This window comes from Trifolium pratense, linkage group LG4 (genome assembly GCF_020283565.1).
Source record: "Trifolium pratense cultivar HEN17-A07 linkage group LG4, ARS_RC_1.1, whole genome shotgun sequence".
NCBI lineage: Eukaryota > Viridiplantae > Streptophyta > Magnoliopsida > Fabales > Fabaceae > Trifolium > Trifolium pratense.
The window spans coordinates 37,221,595-37,231,764 of NC_060062.1; positions in this window are offsets into that span (position 1 = coordinate 37,221,595).

The window sequence follows — 10,170 nt, forward strand, 5'->3', positions numbered from 1 at the left end:
GATAATTTCGGGTCGGCCCGGTCGGGCTTCGAGCTTCTTCGGGGCGGGCTAAAAAACCCGGATAAAAAACGGGCTACCAAAATTAGTGCCTGAGCCCGGCCCGGTACGGGTAGTCGGGCTTTCGGGCGGGCCTTTTTTTTTTTATTTTTTTTTACTTCTAGTGCTCAAACTCAACCATGTAAATAACATTAATAATTCTCGGCGTCCTATTTTTTACTCATCCGCTATATATATATATAATAATTCTCGCGCGCCGTATTTTTACTCATCCCCTATCTACGAGTTTCTCGCGCGCCCTATTTTTACTCAACCACTACCTACGACTTTCTCGCACGTCATATTTTTACTCATCCGCTACCTACGACTTTCTCGCGCGCCCTATTTTTACTCATCCGCTACGTACGAGTTTCTCGCGCGCCCTATTTTTATTTATCCACTACGTATGAGTTTCTCGCGCGTCCTATTTTTACTCATCCGCTACCTACGACTTCCTCGCGTGTCCTATTTTTACTCATCCGCTACCTACGAGTTTCTTGGGTGTCCTATTTTTACTCATCTGCTACTTAAGTAGCGGATGGTGTTTTATAATTTATATTACAAACTAATTTCAAATCATCCAAAACAAATTTTTTATATTTATATTTATATTTTATTTTATTTTTTAATTTTCATTTTTTCGTGCTTTCGGGCCGCCCGCGGCCCATTCGGGCTAGCCCATATATTAATCGGACTTTGTCGGACCGGGCTAAAAAGCCCGGAAATAATTCGGGCTAGGATTTTCAAAGTCCGAGCCCGGGAAAAAATCGGGCTTGTCGGGCCGGCCCATTCGGGCTAGCCCATTTTGACAGCTCTAGTCTTAACTCTAGATTGTTATGATTTGTTTCTATCTATAATTTGTTTTTTTCCCTATTTTTAAGTATATCATTTTTTTTGTATTTATCTTATATTTTTTCTATATATTTGTTTTTTTTTTTGTATTTATCTTATATAATTTTTTTAGTGAAATTATAATGAAAAATATAAAACTTGCAACGTGGTTAAAAGCAATAACGATAATTTAAAAACTTTGGTGGTAATCGATTTTAATATATTAATAATAGATTTCTAAAATTGGGTTAGTATGACGAACAAGAACTGATCGTGTTGACCAGAAGAATGCGACTTCGCCGGCGTTTGGCGGTGGTTGAGAGCGTTTGAGACCCCTGTTGAAGCGGAGGGGGGTTGTGTACCTGCAGGCACTCCGACGCTCAAGTCAGTTTGTGTGTAAAGGTTTTCTTGGCTAAACAATGCGTACCTTGCAAATGAAGTGGAGTCACATATATATAGCCCCCAGCGCTGGGCCAAGACCCTTGATGGCATTAATGGCCATCAAGTGGCTGCCGGAAAACGGCTTGGAGGCCTTGATGTGCAGTAAATGCTCATCATTCCGGTTTACGGCCGTTACGAGTCTTGCTCGGATCGTGTATATTCGACACCCTCTGATGCTCGAGCTCGATGCTCGGCCCAGAACAAGAACTTTAATCCATGGCCAGTCCAAAAGAAAACCCACGTAAGCGATTGTTTCGGAGGTCTTAACGTGCATGTATAATATCCACATGGTCATATATTCATACGTATGCATATGTCCTTTGTCTTCTAGAATTTTCAAAGCTGTCGGAGGAAATATGTGATTCATAATATATTATATGATATAAAGCTAGGCAATATTAAAGTCATTTGTTTGTACAGGTGAGTGTGAATTGTGATGGTGACGTTATGTGGAACCGAACTATTATAGGAGGCTCCTCCCTGATCTAGTACGGACACATTTTCTACGGTACATGATTCAATGCTCGTCACTCATTATAACTTATAAGCATGGACACATCAACCATGAATTAATTTATGGAACAAGAGTATACGACGAAATATACGGTAGCGTTTAAATTATTTCTTTCTTGTGGAATTTTTCTTTTACTAAAGAGAAATACTCTTTCTGAAGGAACTTGAACACTCAATTTATCCACATAATCAATACCAATAATAATAGCAAAGAATTAATAAAAAATGCTGAACAATGACACCTAAATTTTAACGTGAAAAATTCTCAATATAAAAATAAAAAATTACGAATTGTCAAAATCAAATTAGTAACTCTTAACGTGCATGTATAATATCCACATGGTCATATTCATATAATACGTATGCATGTTTCCTTTGTCTTCTAGAATTTTCAAAGCTGTCAGAGGAAATATGTGATTCATAATATATTATATGATATAATCAATCATTTAGCTAGGCAAGATATGCAATAATAAAGTCGATTGTTTGTACATGTGATGTGAGTGTGAAATGTGATGGTAATGTTATGTGGAACTATTTTAGGAGGGTCCGCCCCAATCGGGTACGTATATATTTTCTACGATACATGATTCAATGCTCGTCACTCATTATAATTTATAAGCAAATATTATGTCATGTTTTCTTTCCTTTTTTTTAATCTAATGATTGATAAATGAGAAAAAACACTTGATAAGAGAGAGATAAAACATCTTTCTCATTTGTCAACCATTAGATTAACAAAATGAGAGAATAATTGAAGAGAATCCCAATCCGATACATCAACCATAAATTAATCCATGAGTAAACAACGCGAAATATACAGTAGCGTTTAATATATAGATACATCAAAATTAACGGTTTTTGTATTTTTTTAAATGCCGTTAATCTTTATGTGTCTCAATAGCATATCAAATGATTTTGGATTTGTCTGAAATTTTACACAAATGATCTATATGATGTAAACTTTCAATCCAACGGTGGATTTTATAAAATTTATATCGGTTAAAACGTTATTGAGAGGTGTAACATTTGGTGTCAAACTAGTTGGTGTCAACGGATCCTGACTCTATATGAGTCAGGATCCGTTGACACCAACTAGTTTGACACCAAATGTTACACCTCTCAATAACGTTTTAACCGATATAAATTTTATAAAATCCACCGTTGGATTGAAAGTTTACATCATATAGATCATTTGGGTAAAATTTCAAATAAATCCAAAATCATTTGATATGTTATTGAGATACATCAAAATTAACGGTTTTTGTATTTTTTTAAATGCCGTTAATCTTTATGTGTCTCAATAGCATATCAAATGATTTTGGATTTGTCTGAAATTTTACACAAATGATCTATATGATGTAAACTTTCAATCCAACGGTGGATTTTATAAAATTTATATCGGTTAAAACGTTATTGAGAGGTGTAACATTTGGTGTCAAACTAGTTGGTGTCAACGGATCCTGACTCTATATATATATATATATATATATATATATATATGGGGGCTGCTAACTTAGACCCAGTTGGGTCTAAGTTAGCAAGGTGCACCTTTTCAGTTGGACCAAAATACCCATTCTTTTTAATTAATTAACCAAATTACCATCAATGGACGCGGATCCAGTGTCGCGCGCGTACCGCAGGACCATGGTTACAGGCCGTTGATTTCCATCAGACAGCCAAGCACTGATCTCATCAAGACTGTCTGATCAATCAGACAGCCCAGATCATCTGAATCCATCAGATTCCAGCGCGTGCACCACACTGGATTACACCCTGGAGAGAGAAGAATCTACTTTTTAAAAGCAGGACACGTGTCGCTGTCTGATTGGCTGGGCGTGATTTTTTTCCATTTAATACTTTGAACTCAATTATTTCGTTGTAAATTAATTTTTTATTTTTTATTTTTATACCAAAATTCATAATTTTTTTTTCTCTACAAATAGAGACTTGGTTCGTTTGATTTGGACACAGAAAAAAAAACCAAATTTTTCACTACCTTAATCTCATTTTTCACTACCTTACATCAACTCACTGAAACCATTCTACCAGGAAAATGGTTTCAGAGTACAAATCTCTGAAACTATTCTACCAGCTAAATGGTTTCAGAAGCAAATAACTAAGAATCAACTTACTGAAACCATTCTACCAGCAAAATGGTTTCAGAAGCAAACACAATTAATAAATTACTCACTGAAACCATTCTACCAGTAAAATAGTTTCAGAGTACAACTATGTGCAACCATTCTACAAGCTAAATGGTTTCAGAAGCAAATAACTAATAATCAACTTACTGAAACCATTCTACCAGCAAAATGGTTTCAGATTACAACTCTCTGAAACCATTGTACCAGATAAATGGTTTCAGAAGCAAACACAATTAATAAATTACTCATTGAAACCATTCTACCAGTAAAATGGTTTCAGAATACAACTATGTGCAACCATTCTACCAGTAAAATGGTTTCAGAAGCAAACATTAGTTTTTAATTACCGTTTTATCTCATTTAATTAACTAAAAATAGTTTCAAAGCTCCAAAAATTTCATAAAATATACCAAAAGTTCCAGAATATTATCTACTATTTTCCTGGTATAATGGTTTCAGTGAGTTGGTTGAGTGGTGCGTGTTAAATTACAACACACAAGTAACGTATTTAGTAGACAAAAAATGAGATTAAGGTAGTGAAAAATTGCATTTTTTTTTCGGTGTCCAAATCAAACGAACCAAGTCTCTATTTGTAGAAAAAAAAAATTATGAATTTTTGTATAAAAATAAAAAAATAAAAAATTAATTTACAACGAAATAATTGAGTTCAAAGTATTAAATGAACAAAAATCACGTCCAGCCAACCATTGTGTGACACGTGTCCTACTTTTAAAAAGCAAATTTTTCTCTCTCCAGGGTGTAATCCAGTGTGGCGCACGCGCTGGAATCTGATGGATCAGGATGATCTGGGCTGTCTGATTGATCAGACAGTCTTGATGAGATCAGATCTTGGCTGTCTGATGGAAATCAACGGTCTGTAACCATGGTCCTTCGGTACGCGCGCGACACTGGATCCGCGTCTATTAATGGGTATTTTGGTTAATTAATTAAAAAGAATGGGTATTTTGGTCCAATTGAAAAGGTGCACCTTGCTAACTTAGACCTAACTAGGGTCTAAGTTAGAAAACCCCTATATATATATATATATATATATATATATATATATATATATATATATATATATATATATATATATATATATTTGGAACTTGAACACTCAATTTATTCATGTTGTTTCCGAGGTTCAAAAATCGTTAAAAATAATTTTCAGTCACCGAAGAGATTACTGGATTGAGTCACGGGTCGATACGCTTTCTTTAAGACGTTTCGCGGCACTGCCCAAAATTGTGCAAGGCAGACGATCAACCACGAAGTCCCCAGGATAAAACAGCCCAGTTCTACTGATACCGATAAATACTGCACTGTAGATATCGGGCAAGAATTACACCCTCAATTATGATACTTAAACCATTGCGCTATGGTTTTAAGTCCATTCTAATATGGTACTATGACCATTCTAATATGGTACTATGACCATTCTTATATGGTAGCTAAGACCATTCAAATCATAGGGAATTTGACATTATGACCATTCTTTAAATTTGAAGGAACCGTGATACTAGGATCACTCTTAAGACATAAAAATAATAATAATAATAATAATAATAATAATAATAATAATAATAATAATAATACTAATATCAGTATTAGTATCACACAACACATAGAATAAACATTTCGTCTATGAGCAATTAGGAACAACATTAATACGAATCTTCCTAACTTGCATACCTAAATAGAGAAACATATTAATCTGTCTAATTGATTCATTCTAACTTAAATTTATAAGATCTGTCTAATTGGTTCATTCTAATTCTAATTTATAATGTAACCAAATTCCAACAAAAACATGATAATTGTTGTCATCACAGTCTTGCATAAACATTAAGAAAACTTGACAACACCTATTAAAAGAAATTGCAGACAATTTATTGTACACAACTATGAAACAATAAATTGATCTTATTTAGGAGTGCAATAATTAGAAGGATAAGGAAACAAAACCTCTCTTAATATTGATGTTAATACTGCATCTTTGTTCCTCACATGAACCGCAAATCAACAATCAATGTCTTTTAGCTAGTCACCTTACCATAAGGTTTCCATATATACTCAGTACGTACCTTGTGAGTTCTCAAAAGAAACATACGCTTGATATGCAACCTCATATAGATTCTATTATTGCTAGTAAGAATGGCTTTGCTATGTATATCCTAAAAGCAATGGGTTTTGCTCGTTGTGTTGCAGCCAAGATCATATGTCACTTGGTTTCTAAAACTATATTATTTTGCGGTGGTTGTCATTGATCATTCGGGTTTTTTCTTAAAAGATTTATCACTTATATAGCACAGGAATATAACTGATGCTTCTTAATAGGAACACATGTTTGACTTTTTCTATTACCATTCCTATTATTTAGTAACTCTAAGTTTCTACAACATGAGTTTATTTCCATTATTTTTATTCTCAAAATACACATTAGTATATAATACTATAATACATACTAATATGTTCTATTACCCGATGTGAGACTCAAACATTTTATTTTTAATTCACATATAATGTGCTCGTTGTTCCAACAATCCCCCACTTGAATTTAAAAGAAAATTCCAAAGTAGCATATAATGCTTCTATAAGATTGTGCATAAGCAAAGGTGACGCTTGTCTTGAACCTTCACATAGCGAGTAAGAGCCCGATTTAACAAGAGTGACGCTTGTCTTGAACTCTATCTCAGATTTTTCTCAAACCCGCACAGAACCTTTCCTAAGGTGTATCTTAAAAGCCCGTGCTTTAATGGCCCTGCACGTGTATCCAGTTTCATGAACGCTCTAGGAGTTCGCCCCAAAACTCCATAGGAACCGGCCTCAATTCCACATTCATATAGGTGAGTCTATCTAAAGTACCCCTGAAGCTAGGTACTCCTCTGATCCAGAGTATAGATCTCATTAAGAGTTTATATTACCTCATCCTTTTCGCTTCAGGATTCATGCCTCTTATAATTGCATGATCATTCCCTATTACTCACGACTTGTTGTTTACCCATTGAAACCTAATTCTTGGGATTTCCAGTCTTTTAGGTTGGGTTACCATCATAAGTAATTCTCAGTAGGCATTAGTCCTATCTTCTTAGATGTATTATGGACTTCATTTTTAGCTATTCCTTTCGTCAAAGGATCTGCTAAACTTTCATCAGTGTGTACATGACCCATTCTTACAGCTCCTTTTGAGAGTAACTCTCTCACTACGCTGTGTTTACTTCTTATTTGACGTCTCTTATCGTTATAATAACGATTCTCAATTTATGCAATAGCCGCGGTACTATCGCAATGGATCAACACATCTGACATAAATGATTCCTTAAAGGAATTTCAGCTAGCAAGTATTTTAACTACTTTGCTTCTTCACTAACAATCGTTAATGTTATCATTTCAGAATTCCATAGTGGACTGAGCCAATATGGTCTATTTCTTTTATTTCGAAGATACAATTTCTCTACTATACTAAATATAGTTACTAGATGTTTTGGAATCATATGATAATATATTCCAATCTACATCATTGTATCCTTCAAACACGACAGAGAATCTCTGCAAATGTAATCTGCGGTTCGTGACCCTTTTAAGGTATTTCATGAACCTCTCAATAACATATCAATGCTCATTATTAGGTTTACTGATAAACCTTCACAATAGTACCACGACATATGCAATGTCGGGTCTAATACAATCAGAGACATACCGAAAGCAGTCGACAATGCTTTCATATTCTGATTGTCTTACACTTTCAACAGTGTTCTTCCATAGTTTTTACACTTGGATCATATAGTATGCAAACAAGTTTGCAGTCAGTAAATATATTTCTTTTTGAAATAGTAATCTTAATACCTAAGATTACATCTATTTCTTCAAAGTCTTTCATATCGAAGTTGTTATAGACATCAATGATTTCATTCCATTCACAACATGAATATTTGCTCTAATATTGTAAATCATTTACATGGAGACATATGATAATGCAAATGCTATTTACTAGTTTATAGTAAATACATTTGTCACTTTCATTCACTTTTAATTCATTTGATATCATGAAATTGTCAACTATTCATGACATTTCTTATGACTTATTAAAGACCATACAAAGTACTATATGACTTATAGACTTTAATTTTCTTGCCACCCATGAGTTACAAAATATTCAGGTTGTTCTAAATAAATTTCTTCTTCCAGTCACGATGAAAACAAAGGAAAAATAGTTTTGACATCTATTTGGTGTACTATTCAGTTATAAATAGCATCAAGAAATTTTAGTACCATTATGAATGTCATTCATGTACAGGAGAAAAAGTGTTGAAGAAATCTATATATTTTTTCTTTTATCTAAAATTCTTCGCTACAAGGATAATGTTTTAGACTCTTTTCCAAAATTCATTACAACTCATTGGTTTGTACTCAGGAGGCAATTATTTCAAATGTCAGGCCTTTTGTTAGACCCTAAAGAATCTATCTTCTCTTTTATGGCCTCTTGCCATATATAAGCCTTCAAGGAAGACAACACTTCTTGAAAACTAGTTATAGATTCTCTTCTAATGTATAAACCATGTAACAAGGTTCACACTCTTTAGCAACTATTGCTATCTTACCTCTTCGAGGTTCATAACATCTTGTTCGATGTTCTCATCATTGCTTCTGATCACTAGAGTGTGATAAGTTGCAATACCCCCACTAGTGCCCCCACTATTTCTCAATTTAAAGAGAAATTCATTTTCATAGAAATCAACTTCATTTGATTTTATGATCACTTTAGCATATAGGTCATAAAACCTATAAGCTTTACTTTTAATTATATACTCAACGAGTACACATTCATAGGCTCTACTAGTGAGTTTGACTCTTTTGGAGTTAGGAATTTGAACATACGTCAAACTACTCCAAGTTCAAAAATAAGACAAATTAAATTGTCTTTTCTTCAAAATTTCAAAAGTAGAAATTTTGTTCCTGTGCTTAGGCACTCTACTTAGCACAAAACAATCAATTAATAATTTATTTTTTTTCACTAATGAGATGCAATGCCAAAATTAATTAAACATGATTGTAACAACTAGCTCGGTAAATGTTCTAAAATTTTTCGCTTTACCGTTCGTCTCAAAAGAGTAAAGTGTAGTTGTTTCAAGATAATTTCATACTCATTGAAAATTGTGGGAATCATACTTTTGTGCCTCTGTCAAAATCATTTGATTTTCTCATTGAATTACTTTTCAATTTCAGTTCGATATAATTGGAACATGTCAAAAACATCACTCACTTTTATTTTTCATAAGATGTATGAAAATATAACTTGAACAGCCATCAATAAAAGTGATGATATTTTATGTTTCTAATAGAGTTTTAATTCACATTGTGTATCTGATTCTTGAATAATTTGCCAATTGGCTTCAGACCTGTGAATTTCTTTTTAGTGTTGTTGTTCAAGACAACAAGCACTTCATCTGTCTGATCTTGCTTTGTAGCTTCTTCTTCAATGTGAAGACATGTTATCAGACATTCGAGTGAATATCGTTTAGCCATTTATCCTTATAGCTTGTTCAATTTTTAAAGTAAAATTGGAATCACTTTCTTCAAAAACAATAGCAACTCTTTTGTTATTATAAAAACATAATTTTTGTTGCCAATATTTGAAGTGATTTACATCAAACCGAAACGGTTTGTTCTAGTCCGCAATATCATAATCTGAGCCAGTAATTTCTTCGGTAGATATGGCAGAAAAGAAACGTCTTAAAATTGTTGTTTCCGAGATTCAAAAATCGTTAAAAATAATTTTCAGTCACCGAAGAGATTACTGGATTGAGTCGCGGGTCGATACGCTTTCTTTAAGACGTTTCGCGGCACTGCCCAAAATTGTGCAAGGCAGACGATCAACCACGAAGTCCCCAGGATAAAACAGCTCAGTTCTACTGATACCGATAAATACTGCACTGTAGATATCGGGCAAGAATTACACCCTCGATTATGATACTTAAACCATTGCGCTATGGTTTTAAGTCCATTCTAATATGGTACTATGACCATTCTAATATGGTACTATGACCATTCTTATATGGTAGCTAAGACCATTCAAATCATAGGGAATATGGCATTATGACCATTCTTTAAATTTGAAGGAACCGTGATACTAGGATCACTCTTAAGACATAAAAATAATAATAATAATAATAATAATAATAATAATAATAATAATAATAAT